At 47.8% G+C, this 9019-nt stretch overlaps 1 long non-coding RNA gene across 1 annotated transcript in view; it reads right to left on the bottom strand.

Moving 5' to 3' along the window:
• Window positions 1–7683, bottom strand: part of LOC116968802 — a 7841-nt gene extending 158 nt beyond the window's left edge. The window contains exons 1-2 of the long non-coding RNA XR_004410533.1: window positions 7674–7683; window positions 3762–3767 (exon numbers count right to left, since the gene is read on the bottom strand). This is a non-coding gene — a long non-coding RNA (uncharacterized LOC116968802). The remainder of the gene's footprint in view (window positions 1–3761; window positions 3768–7673) is intronic.
• Window positions 7684–9019: the final 1336 nt, after the last annotated feature.

Raw genomic sequence — 9019 nt, 5'->3', positions numbered from 1 at the left:
ACCTATCCATGTTCTCCACAGATGCTGCCTGACCCGCTGAGTTACTCCAGCACTCTGTGAAACGTCACCTATCCATGTTCTCCAGAGATGCTGCCTGACCTGCTGAGTTACTCCAGCACTCTGTGAAACGTCACCTATCCATGTTCTCCACAGATGCTGCCTGACCTGCTGAGTTACTCCAGCACTCTGTGAAACGTCACCTATCCATGTTCTCCACAGATGCTGCCTGACTTTGATCCTGACTAAGGGTGCTGTCTGTACGGGTTTGTGACTGCATGGGTTTAAAAACTAATGTTTAGTTTAGTTTAGTTTAGAGATACAGCGCGGAAACAGGCCCTTCGGCCCACTGGGCCCGCGCCGACCAGCGATCCCCGCACATTAACACTATCCTACACATACTAGGGACAATTTTTTTTAACCTTTACCAAGCCAATTAATCTGCAAACCTGCACGTCTTTGGAGTGTGGGAGGAAACCGAAGATCTCGGAGAAAACCCACGCAGGTCACGGAGAGAACGTGCAAACTCCGTACAGACAGCACCCGTAGTCGGGATCGAACCCGGGACTCCGGCGCTGCATTCACTGCAAGGCAGCAACTCTACCGCTGCACCACTGTGACCGCTCCGGTTTCCTCCCACACTCCAAAGATGTACAGGGTTGTAGATTAATTGGCTTTAGTGCAGTTTTTAATTGTCCCTGGTGTGTGTAGGATAGTGTTAATGTGCGGGGATCACTGGTCGGCACGGACTCGGTGGGCCGAAGGGCCTGTTTGCACGCTATATCCCAAAAGTCTCAAGTAAAATCATCCCATCACAGAATGTAATTCAAATTATCCTGATATTTTGGCTTCTTACAGGTTCCCTTGAATAAAGTAAACCATCCCAGGATATTTTAAGACTTTTTCTCACTTCTTGCTTTCACTTCTTACATCTTAATTTAACCATTGATAATTTGTCTAACTCAGTATTAACCTCGTGTGTGAGAAGGAACTGCAGATGCCGGTTTACACTGAAGATAGACACAAAATGCTGGAGTAACTCAGCGGGTCAGGCAGCATCTCTGGAGAGAAGGAATGGGTGACGTTTCAGGTCGAGACCCTTCTTCAAACGCAGAAATCCCTGAAGAATGGTCTCGACTTGAAACGTCACCGATTCATTTTCTCCGGAGATGCTGCCTGACCCACTGAGTTACTCCAGCCCTTTGTGTCTATATTCAGGCTCCTGTACTTTTAAGTGCTTTCTCTGGAGTTTATGCTTGATATTTCCTATGCTGGTGAACAGTAATGAACCCAGCTTAGACTAAAAAAAACAGGGTTAACTCAGCAGGTTAGACAGCATCTCTGGAGAGAAGGAATAGGTGATGTTTTGGGTCGAGACCCTTCTTCAGACTAAAACCTCAGCTGAGTTACTCCAACATTTTGTGTCTATCTTCGGTTTAAACCAGCGTCTGCAGTTCCTTCCTACACGCGAACCCACTCTCTAAAACATGGTCTGACCAGATCATAGTAAAACCACAGAGTAGCAGTTGTGGATATGAGGAACCATTTTCTCTCTCCAGTTACTTATCTCTTTGATTTCCTTTGAGAAAAGTGTGTTCACAGTTGATGCAAACACAGCAAATAATGCTCACTACATTATTCAACCTCTCCCTGGACAAGTCCGTGGTCCCTGCCTGCTTCAAAAAATCCATCATCGGGCTAATAATGGGAAAAAAGCTCATACTTAAATTCTGGAAAAATGCGCCCACACCAACAATAAAAATGTGGACATCAAATATGTTGGAAACATTACATCTGGAAGAGATGAGATTCCTCTTAGCAGGTAAAGCAGACCAATTCCAAAAGATGTGGTCTACGTTTATGGACCTATTACAAGCATGAGGTGCAATAGTAATTTTAAAAATAAATAAATAAATAAATGGTATTAGGACCTGGCAATGGGAGGTAAAACAACAAAAACAGACTTGGTTGGTAGTCCCCTTTCTGCGGAGTTTAATGTTATAATAGAGCGATTGTTCCTACTTTCTTTTTCTTTCTTTTCTAGGGTCTACTTTCTTACTTTACTTCCTTCTCTAACTTCTTTTCTAAGGGGCTTTCTTTTCCCAACACTCTCTTGCACTTCACGACTCTTGCGCACTTTCTTTACTTTCCTTACTTCTATCTTTTTCTTAAAGCTCAAAAAAATGAAGCGGTACAAAAAATGTATTAAGATATATGTGTTGTGTATTATTGTAATTTACCGTACTTCTAATAAAAATAATTTAAAAAAAAAAAAAAAAAAAAAAAAATCCATCATTGTACCAAAAAATGCCTCCCCAGCCTGTCTGAGTGACTACCGTCCGGTGGCCCTTACCTCGGTAGTCATGAAATGCTTTGAGAGGCTGGTGAAGAAACACATCTGCGCCTTCCTCCCTCGGAACATGGACCCGTTGCAGTTCGCATACCGTCCGAACAGATCCACGGACGATGCGGTCTCCCAGGTTTTGCACACCGCTCTCTCCCATCTGGACAGCCAGAAGGGGGGGCTACGTGAGGATGCTGTTCATAGACTACAGTTCAGCCTTCAACACGATAGTCCCCACCAGACTGGCCGGGAAGCTAATGGAATTGGGGCTCAACACCTCCCTGTGTGCCTGGGTCCTGGACTTTCTCACCGCCAGGCCCCAGGTAGTCAAGATGGGAGGGAATACATCGAAGTCCCTCACCCCGAGCACAGGATCGCCCCAGGGTTGCGTCCTCAGCCGCCTATTGTACTCCCTGTACACACATGACTGTGTGTGGCTAGGTTCAGCTCCAACTCAATAATTAAGTTTGCTGATGACACTGTGGTGGTGGGCCTGATCTCAGACAACGATGAGAAGGCCTACCGGGAGGAGGTGGCTGGTCTAGCACTCTGGTGCCAGGATAACAGCCTCCTCTTGAACATCAAAAAAACGAAGGAGCTGATCATGGACTTTAGGAGGGCACATCATCCGAGGACGTACACTCCATTGAGGATAAATGGGGATCCTGTGGATAGGGTGAACTGTTTTAAATATCTGGGAGTCCACATCTCTGAGGATATGACATGGGCATCACATGCCGCAGCACTCGTGAGTAAGGCAAGGCAGCGCCTTTACCACCTCAGGCAATTGAGGAAATTCAGAGTGTCTCCGAGGATCCTCCAGTGCTTCTACTCTGCGGGTGTGGAAAGCATCTTGTCCGGGAACATTACCATCTGGTTTGGGAATTGCTCTGCCCAGGACAAGAAGGCTCTGCAGAGAGTAGTGCGTTCGGCCGAACGCACTATGGGAACTTCACTCGCCCCCCTGCAGGAACTATACATCAGGAGGTGCAACTCCAGAGCCAACAATATCATGAGAGACCCCTTCCTTCCACCCCTGCAACGGACTGTTCCAGCTGCTACGGTCAGGCAAACGCCTCCGTTGCCATGCGGTGAGAACGGAGAGGTTGAGAAGGAGTTTCTTCCCAGAGGCCATTCGGACTGTAAACGCCTATCTCACCAGGGACTAACTCTACTGAACGTTTTTCCTTCCATTATTTATTATGTAAAAGAATATGTGTGTTATGATTGTGTTTATAGTTTGTTTGGTTGTTTGGTTGTTTGTCTTTTGCACAAAAGTCCGCGAGCATTGCCACTTTCATCTCACTGCACATCTCGTATGTGTATGTGACAAATAAACTTGACTTGACTTGACTTGAGCTAACAGTTTACATCAGGAGATGCAAAAAAATCTGCAGGTGCTGGAATCTGCAGCAAAAACAAAGTGCTGGAGGAACTCAGCGAGCCAGGCAGCATCTGTGGAGGCCGAGTCTTGGCCAATGTTACAAAGTCCCCACATTCCTCGTAGTTTTCATTCATTACTGGACCTTCCAGTCATCTCCAGAGAATGAATGCGATAGTTTTATTGAATGCGCCCGCTGCTGAAGCTCCGGGCCCGACTCCGGGAAAGGCCGCTCCAATCCAAGCTGTTAGGCCGTGAGGGAGGCAACATGCTAAAAGTCGCCTCTCTGTCGAGGAGGCGACCGAAAAGCGGTTTCCCCCTTTTCCCCCCCACCACCCCCAACACAAGACACACCGAGATACACCTAAACTAACATTTGGACACACCGAAAAAAAAAAAAAAAAAAAAATCGAAATAATGGAAACGCTGCTGGCAGGGTAGCCGACTCTCAGCGCCCTCAACCGACCGATTGAAAGACTGCTTTGGTCCTTGGATGGAGTCGAGGGGGAAGGTAAAGGGACAAGTGTAGTGTACAATTCATCAGTCCATTAAAACAAGCTGCCTGTTAGAATCTGTTGTTGAACATTAATTTTCCTTACCTTTGAACTCCTCTCCATGAAATTTCAGAATGTGGTAGCTAGTATCGACTATTTAACATTTCCAATATGCCTCCATCACACACAGACTTGCCATTAACACATTTGTTGTCACTACCTTTGAACTCCACTGCGTGCAAGGTTCCGTGGACGCCAGCTGGTATCAATTGCCAATATATTAATTTTCCTTGACACATGCGGCGCTCAGAAGCCACCAGCTGGTATCTGCTATTAAACACATTTACTTCCTTATCTGTGTACCTCGCTGAGCCAAGACCCGAAAAGTCATGAACCAGTGTCCAGTTATTAACATATTATGTCTGCTCACCTTTGTACCTTATTTAGTTTAGTTTAGTTTAGAAACAGGCCCTTCGGCCCACCGAGTCCGCACCGACCAGCGATCCCCGCACTCTAACACTATCTTACACACACTAGGAACAATTTACACTTACACCAAGCCAATTAACCTACAAACCTGAACGTCTTTGGAGTGTGGGAGGAAACCGGAGCACCCGGAGAAAATCCACGCAGGTCACGGGGAGAACGTGCAAACTCCGTACAGACAGCACCCGTAGTCAGGATGGAACCCGGGTCTCTGGCGCTGTTCAAGTTCAAGCTCACATTTATGGTACAGTGATATTTGAGTTACCATACAGCCATACTAAGTAAAAAATAACACAATACACAATTGAATTTAACATAAACTTCCACCACAATGGAATCCACATTCCTCACTGTGATGGAAGGTAATAAAGTTCAATCAACTTCCTCCTTTGTTCACCCGTGGTCGGGGTTGCTGAACCCTCCACAGTCGCCGCTGCCGACGGTCCGATGTTCAAGCCCTCGTGTCGGGATGACGGAAACTCCGGCGTTGGGACGTAATGGAACAGCATGGAGCTCCCGAGTCGGTCTCTTCTTACCGGAGACCGCGGTGGCTTCACGGTGTTAAAGTCCACAGGCCCCGCGGCCGGAGCTCTTCACTGGCGACCCTCGGCAAAGGATCGCCCACTCCGTGATGTTAAAGTCTTGACGCTCCGGGCCGGTCTCCAGGAATGGCTGCACCAATCCAGTGGATGGAGAAAGATGACATCTCCGTCGAGGTAAGTGACTGAAAACGGTTTCCCCCTACCGCTGCGCCACCGTGCCGCTATAACCGCGCCACTGAGCTGCCCTCAAACTCAAGATTCAATCATCTCAAACAACAATTCCCTTTGCACGAAACTACTGCCAGGACAATTAAACTCAGCAATTATACTTTGAGATGTAACAAGGAAAGTCAGGTTAAACAGTCACAATCTCACGCTTGTGTACACAACCTAGTATAAACAGGAACTACGAGTGTTCCATCTGTACTGTCGGGCAAAGTACGGCACTATTTACATACTTTGTCATGAAAAATGCAAAATAGTTCAAAGTTTGCCTTACCTACGATCAACATCATCCTGTCAGACAAGGCTTTGTACTATCAAGGACTTACTGTTGACTCATTTCCTCATCAGTTCCAAGCTGTTCACCTCTCCAGGTATCAGGGGAGAGGTCATCATGGCAGAACAGTGAGTCAAAGCAAAGGTCACACGTGTCAACGCACTGGCCCGCTCCAGACTGCAGGAGTATGTGCTGAGGGACGCACTGAAGCTCGGTGGGGGAGGACCACAGTCTAGGGCCCTTCCGCTGCTGGACATGGGGGGCAGGGTTTGGTGGAGACGCCCCTCAAAACAAGGGAAGGTATCCCACGCCAGGGGTCCACATGAGTGGCACGGGTGGGGGACAGACTTGAGAAATGTTTAGACTGTATTGAACAATTGGTAGAGCCTCCGAAAATGTCGGATCAATTTTTTCGCACGGTTCATGTATTGTATATATTTATTATTTGAATAAAGTCTATTTTGAAATTTAAAAAAATATTGCGGACTGTACGGAGGTGTTGGGCGAAGCAATCGCCAAGCCTACGCTTGGTCTCACCGATGTAGACCAGTTGACACCTAGAGCAGCGGATGCAATAGATGAGGTTGGAGGAGGTGCAGGTGAACCTCTGCCGCACCTGGAAAGACTGCTTGGGTCCTTGAATGGAGTCAAGGGGGGAGGTAAAGCGACAAGTGTAGCATTTCCTGCGGTTGCAAGGGAAAGTGCTAGGAGAAGTTTAGGTGGGAAGGGACAAATTGACCAGGGAGTTACGGAGGGAGCTGTCTCTGTGGAAAGCCGAAAGGGGAGGAGATGACCCGCTGAGTTACTCCAGCACTCTGTGAAACGTCACCTATCCATGTTCTCCACTGATGCTGCCTGACCCGCTGAGTTACTCCAGCACTCTGTGAAACGTCACCTATCCATGTTCTCCACAGATGCTGCCTGACCCGCTGACTTACTCCAGCACTCTGTGAAACGTCACCTATCCATGTTCTCCACAGATGCTGCCTGACCCGCTGAGTTACTCCAGCACTCTGTGAAACGTCACCTATCCATGTTCTCCACAGATGCTGCCTGACCCGCTGAGTTCCCCAGCACTCTGTGAAACGTCACCTATCCATGTTCCCCACAGATGCTGCCTGACCCGCTGAGTTACTCCAGCACTCTGTGAAACGTCACCTATCCATGTTCACGGATAGGTGATGGTGTACAAAACTCTTGATTTTAAAACGAAAATAAAGTAGTCAACCAAGTCGTGTTTGAATAAACGATGCTTATTCTATTCGCGTGGTGCTAAAATGAACAGTTACCAGAAAAACACGTGAAAACGCTCCCGTGCTCACGTGACCACGCCAGCCAATCGCAAGGTAGACAAAAATGCTGGGGAAACTCAGCGGGTGCAGCAGCATCTATGGAGCGAAGGAAATAGGCGACGTTTCGGGCCGAAACCCTTCTTCAGACTGATGGGGGGTGGGGGGGTGGGGTGGGGGGGCTTATTGAAACTGTCTCCGAATGGCAAGGGTTCGATATTAACAGAGCCCACCACTAGGTGCCGCTACAATGCAAACGGCTCGATTGTAATAATGTATTGTCTTTCCGATGACTGATTAGCATGCAAGAAAAGCTTTTCACTGTACCTCGGTACACGTGACAATAAACTAAACTCATCAGAGTTGAAGTACAGGCTCCGACACCTCCACTCCCCAGCATTCTGCTTCAGAGCCTCTCACCTTTCAAAACCCAGCCTCCCACTTTACTCTGCACAGCATTTGCTCATTCAGCTGTGGCAGGGGTGAGGGAGGGAGTGGGACGGAGGAAGGGGGGAGCGTAGGGATGTGAAGAAAAATGGAAGGAGGAGAGGAAGAGAGCGGCCAGAGGGAGCACTGCCTGAGGGCACTGATGGGAGGATCTGCAGTGACTCATTACAGGACCCCACTTATAATTAAGGAACCCTGGGGTGGCACACGAGAGGGCAGGTTAGCACCCCATCTTCCCCCCTCCCCCACTCTCCCCTCCCCCACTCTCCCCTACACCCCACTCTCCCCTACTCCCCTCCCCCACTCTCCCCTCCCCCACTTTCCCATACACCCCCCCCCCCCTATTCACACCACTCCCACCCCTCCACCAGCTTCCCAACGCATGCACCCCATTTATTGCCTCCACCCCCCCCCCCTTACCCCAAACCACCTAATAATAATAATAATAAATTTTATTTAATGGGCGCCTTTCAGACATCTCAAGGACACCTTACATAGTAATCGGAATAATATATAATCGGAATATAACAAGTAATAAAGACATCACAGAGACACAAATTAAAAACAGAATTCAATCCAAAAACAGAAAATCAAAAACACAGTGTGAAGAGAGAGCAGCGGCAGCCAAAGCGCGCCAGCGTCCACTCCCTCTTCACGGCAGCCATCTTGGACACAGACCTACAGGACTACAATTAGACAAAAAAATCATCCCCCCACAGTGGGTAGCACTGTGGAGGAAGGCACAATGTCCAGTCCCCACCCCATGTTCACCCCAAAATCAGGCCTATTGAGCAGTGGCCTGTGGATGGGGGTGGGGTGGGAGTGTAAGGTGGAGCCTGTGGGTGTGGCCCGTGTAGAAGTGCCCCCTTTCTCTGGCGGCCATGCACCCAGACAAAATGGAGTCCGCCTTCAATTCTTCTCGCATCAAATCAGGCATGGCCTGTGTTTACTTTCTCTTGGAATATTTCATGATGAATATGTGCTGTGCTGATTTAATATGCGCACCTCTGCAGTATCTGGGATTTGACTGTGGGCATCACGGATGAGTTCCCACACTTTCATCAGCCATTCAGTCGGTTGAGCTGGCAAAATATCTTGCGTTTAATTGACTGCTTGCTTGCTGAAGCAAATCATGCCAATTTGCAGCCCTTCATCGATGGGATTCAAACGGCAGGGCTCACTCGGAGAGACCTATGACACAGAAACAGGTCCTTCGGCCCATTGGGTCTCTGCTGACCATCTTACAACATGTCAAAAGGCAAGAGTGTTTTATTGTCATATGTCCCAGATAGAACGATGACAATCTTACTTGCTGTAGCACAACACAATATGGGAACATAGTACACTGTAAACAATGTGATAAACAAGAAAAAAAAATGCAGCGTGTGTATATACACATACCCATATATATATCAGTCTGATGAAGGGTTTCGACCAGAATCCCTTCATCAGACTGATATATATATGGGTATGTGTATATACACACACGCTGCATTTTATTTTCTTGTTTATCACATTGTTTACAGTGGGGAGCATGCAG

The sequence above is a fragment of the Amblyraja radiata genome, chromosome 46 (assembly GCF_010909765.2).
Source record: "Amblyraja radiata isolate CabotCenter1 chromosome 46, sAmbRad1.1.pri, whole genome shotgun sequence".
Lineage (NCBI taxonomy): Eukaryota > Metazoa > Chordata > Chondrichthyes > Rajiformes > Rajidae > Amblyraja > Amblyraja radiata.
The sequence above is the reverse complement of the archived record's forward strand: the minus strand, read 5'-3'. Positions and strand labels throughout refer to the sequence as shown.